The sequence below is a fragment of the Anarrhichthys ocellatus genome, unplaced genomic scaffold (genome assembly GCF_004355925.1).
Source record: "Anarrhichthys ocellatus isolate YVR2014 unplaced genomic scaffold, GSC_Weel_1.0 scaffold24, whole genome shotgun sequence".
Classification (NCBI taxonomy): Eukaryota; Metazoa; Chordata; class Actinopteri; order Perciformes; family Anarhichadidae; genus Anarrhichthys; species Anarrhichthys ocellatus.
In genome coordinates this window covers 971,187-976,273 of record NW_022280054.1, presented here as the reverse complement: position 1 = coordinate 976,273, position 5,087 = coordinate 971,187, and the positions used below count along the sequence as shown (strand labels likewise).

Here is a 5,087-nt window from a genome sequence, read left to right as displayed (position 1 = left end):
GGGGGGGGGGGGGGGGGGGGGGGGGGGGGTTTCAGAGGTAGGCCACGTAGATTTCAGATAAGACATCTCTCCAGACGCCTTTTACTGTTTACTATCACAACCACATAACAGCCTCAGACATGTCGGAGATGAAAGCAAAGATTAGCGGCTGCACTGGCGGGACAGAAAACTTCCATCTCTGAAACATCTGTCATGTTGTCATTAAAAAAAAAAAAAAAAAGTTTCTCACTTTGTAATGCACACAGAAAAGTTTTATTGTGAAACATTATCCCGTTTCTGTGAGAAATACGGTGTTGGTGTTCCTGAGAAGAAGTGAATGTGTTTTTGCCCGTCTCTCTCTGTGGTACTCCATTAGATTTAATGTGTAAAACATGCGCCGAATGTGGAGCAGTTAACCTACATTGTGTTTGGACTAAAGGAGTAGTGGCAGACTGCTTGGCATGTGTGGCTGCAAAAATAGGTGTAAACAAAAGTGTTTCTAGCAGTTACAGCCCCAATTATTCCACTGAGAGCGAGATCTGAAGCAAATCCATGTGTGGTGTTCTCTCCCTCCTCTTGTGTGCACTCCTGGTCACCGTGACGGCAGCTGCGGATTGACTTCATACTGTGTACATAACAATAACTTTGTTGTCATTCCAGCAGCCTATCTGTCTCGACATCGTCGGAGCGTGAGGGCGTAAGGAATCCCGTGAAGTTTTGATACCTCAATTACAGTGCGTCTGTCTCCGGTTATCTCATTTAGCCGGTAGTCGATATGATTGGCATAATCAGACACGCCTGATTGGTGCCTTCCATTTAATTAATCAGTCTCACTGTATCATCACCTGTGGCTCATTAGAGTAATTAGAGCGAATTAGCGAGATAGAAGGCCTCTCTCCGCCTGCAGACGAGTGGAAGGGATTTCATTAGTAGAGATGAACACGCGTAAATACACCGTGGGTCTGATGGCCAGTGGTAGTGGGGTTTGTTTACCTGTGACTGTTATCAGTGATTAGTATAATTTCCACAGTTGTAGGACGCAGAGATAGTCTTTTCCATTTGGCTCGACCTCCCCTTCGTAGCTGCGAACATAGCTCACCGTGCCAAATTTTCACTGGGCGAACATGTGAGCAGACTTCCTCTTTTGAAACGGAGTTCAAAAGAATGTGGAAAGACTGGGCTCCCCAAGTTACTGCAGCGGCCCGTGTGTGCATTCATGTGAGAGCACACGCGTGTGTGGAGCAGTGTGCGGGAGGCTTCTTGGCCAAGTCGGTGTTGAAGTCTCTCTAGGGAGTGTTGGCAATCTGTTCCAATCGTCTTTACAGCTGACCAGACGACCAAATGAACCAGGACAGGGACTGCTGCTGTGGGGCCAGTCCAGCCAAGCCAAGCAGGGCTGTTACAGCCATCACACAGACATTACAGCCCACTTAACGCTCCCATGCACACACTCCATATTCCATCCTCTGCTAAACTAGACAGTGCGGTCCTAACCAACCATAGTCGGATTTAAATAAAACAGTGCTTGAGATGGTTAAACAAATTAATTCACCAGTAAATGAAACAGTTTTTTAGATCTGAAAAAGTAAAACCCTTCAAAGTCAGGCCAAGGAGAGCCGGAGAGTGTTGACCTCGGAGGCCGAGCCTGAAGGCCTGAGCACTGAGGACAGTTCTTCATGCATGCTGTTTGGTGCTCTGCAGCCACTACACTGCAGCATCAACACAAGTGCTGGTATTTGCACTTTGCCTTTTGCCATTAATGATGTCCTCTCCTTTACATTAGTCATGCATTGTGAAATATATAGGCTCCCGTAACTCCCTTTTCTTCCTTTCTGGGCTTCTTGTCAAACATGTTAATTTGTAAGGTTTATCAAACGAGCATGATGTCGATCATTGATGTCAAACATGATGGAAAGAATATCCCAGTGGTATGCCAGATGGCAGAGCTCCTGTAGAGCAGCTAAAGTTAACAGTATTCCCCTCCAACATTTTGGAGCTTGATGGAGCTAACAGAGTAGCTGAATTTTGAGGTTGATGCTGGATGCTGCTTTTTATATTCAAATATAAACCCTGTAATGAATGACAGTTGGAAATTTAGTTAAATAAATCCCATGCAAATGACATGTAACTGGTAGAACATCTCCCTAAATAGGGCCGTCTGGATATGTATTTCTTTAGTTTGATTCTAAAACAGTTTCCCAATATTTAACTTGCTATGTTGGCTCTGCTGACCTCTTTGTTCATACGAATGCTCAGGCTCGATTCCTTTTTTTAGCTACTTAGTCTGCACATACTCAGTTTGTGTTCACTTTCATGGCTTTAGATGGACAGTCACAGATGTTACCTTTCTGGTCATCTTTTTATTTAGATATCTATTAATCTAGCTATCTGCTATCTTTAGTCCCGGGCGTAATAGAAACTGCGATGTGGGTTCTACTAAGGATCCGGTGTCTGGACCGATTGGGCACCGACGGTCTTCACTGCAAAGTATTCAAGCAGGTTCTCCATATTGACATTATATCGGTAAATATCAACCGTGTTTAAGCATGCGACTGAACTCCCATACATTGTTATAAGCCGGAGAATATCACCTTCTGGTCTGTTGTCCTATGTAAATGTTCTAAAACCAGTTTTAGTGGAAACTGAGTCAGTATTGAAAAACAAATTGCACAGGAAAACCCCTGTGTCAACACTTTGTAAGTTCAAGTCTGTTTTTATACAAAACAAACTCAAACGTGCCATTTTATAGTTGGTTGAAACAAAGAACAAAGGTATAAGGAGCAAAAGGACATCGGCTGTGTGTTTCTAGCTTGAGTCTGCATCTTTGTAACATATAAACTGACCACAGGTCAGTCCAGTTGTATTTGGCTAAGAACCAACGTTCTGCAAAAACAGCATTCAGCAAAGCATAAACCCAAAGCATATTTGTTCAGTATTTCACCGAAGGTACTTAAAGATGACAACCTCTCATGCTTATATGTTGCTTAAAATGTGAATAGAATCGGTCCCCTAATGGTCAGTAAGATGTGATGTATGTGAACAAGGGACGGGCAGCGTTGGGATGTTACGCTCTATCAGCAAGACGAGTGTAAAGTCTGCCCGAGTCTGCTGATGTGAGCGTTTGCTGCATAGTCAACACCTGACTGGGTCTGAGGGGTCTTTTTTTATTTAATTCTTTTTAACTGAGACCATGCCCATAATTACTTGCCCACTTGGCATTGAATCAATCCTCTTTCATGTGATGCGTTTATTTAGCTTAGCAGTGCGGCTTTTTTATTTTTTTTGGGGAATGGGGATTTGGTAACGCATTGGGATATGTGCAGGGTTTTGGAAAGGGATTGGGCATAATCAAGGGCGTCAAGGATTGGCACATGACCTCCCGAAGTGTAACCCTAGTGGAGGCCTGTGGCTAGTTCAGTTTGACTCTGAAACGGAGCACACTAATCAATTTATTTGAATAGATGTTTAATTTCTTTCTTGATGTTTGGAGAACTTATTAAAAAGAAATGTAGCTAAAATATGCATATCAAAGAGCAATCTGGTCAATTAAATAAAGATTCTATTTCTACTCGATAAGCAACATGAGCTGTACATTTCGTTCCCTCATTAAAACAACTAGAACGTGAACAGTGGTACAGACAATGTAATGCAAACCAAACTTCAATTTTTTAAATATTTAGGTTTACTTAACTTTCTCAAGCTTCATTCTTCAAATTGATGCATTTAATTGTGTCCCGTCACGCACTCTTATTGATAACCTGTACTAATCGGTCACTCTTGGTTTTTTACTTCTATAGTAATTCAATTTATGTACAAATGATATTCTATATAATATATAACAGGAATTGCTTGTGTTTAATGGCACAGCCATTAAAGGATATACCTAAACTTATCCCGGTTGCTGCTCATGCCTTCTGAAATCTGATCAGGCTGTGTTCCAGTGAGTTATTAAATGATTTACGATGATTAGCCTTGAGGCCTAATACATCAAATTGTGATTAATATCTGCACAGTTTGGTGTTAGTATCTTGAACCAATTGGGCCTCATAGTCTTGTTCCTGTAGCTAATCTTTACCAATATAATAATTACACCTCTATTCATGAACTAGAGCATTCCTTTTTTGACAATTAATTTAACATGATTAAAATTTATAAGGTTCCTCCTCTCGTCAAGCGTTGCACAAGCTTCTGCGCACGCTCGGATTCACTAACAGATAGTGCAGCTGCTCCATGGCCACGGGCAGACAGGCTGCTACATCAACTGCTCCATGGGCAGCTAGAGCAAGATGGCATGGAAGCAAGTGAGCCTTTTTATTTCCTCCAAACGTCCTGTGCTACTGTGCAAAATCCATTGCAGGGGAACGTCGACCAACATTTGTTCTATTTCACTATGGTTTGTGGATAAAACGAGATCAAGGCCGGTCAGGGAATTAATCTTAATGCTGATGGGGGGGGGGAGGGTCCTAATTAGTACTTGATCACACTATTTCTTTAGAGGGTTGTGTTTTCTTGTGGGGGGGTTTGGGGGGGGGGAGGTGGGCATGTGTGCGTGAGTGTGTTTTGGGACCTTGTCAGCAGACTGAGCCACAAGGGCCCCTGTGGTAATGTGTGTATTAAATGATTAGTGTGTTAGTTAGCATAACGGCCCTTCAGCAGCGTTTAATCACTCTCAGGGGTGGGCGGCCTCACAGGGGGTGGATGGGAGGGGGCAGGCGGAAAAAAGGGGGAGGCGGACTAAAGGGAGAAGAGAGATTTAAACGGAGGAGAAGGTACTGCTGGTTGAATGAGCGAGTGCATGATCTGTAGAGAGTACGGAAAAATAACGGTGGGGGAGAGAAGGAGTGAGCGCGACAGGAAGGCAAGAATCCAACAGAAACATAATCCAGCAACTCTCACACACTCAGCAGAGAGAGATACAATCTTTACAAGGCCTGAACCGCTTGTTAATGTCAGCACTTGGCCCATCATCTGGAACAAGTCTCATAAATGGCTATTAATAACAATGCAAAATGGATGTGGATCAAGGCGGACCCTGCCTCAGTCTTGACAACACTGCTGTTGCTGATAATTGTGCTGTTGTTATTTAGGGGGGGGGGGGGGGGGGGGGG

At 43.4% G+C, this 5,087-nt stretch overlaps 1 protein-coding gene across 6 annotated transcripts in view; it reads left to right on the top strand.

Annotated features, from left to right (window-relative positions):
• Nucleotides 1-5,087, top strand: part of cux1b (cut-like homeobox 1b) — a 57,392-nt gene that overhangs the window by 11,751 nt on the left and 40,554 nt on the right. The gene's annotated exons all lie outside the window — the stretch shown is intronic.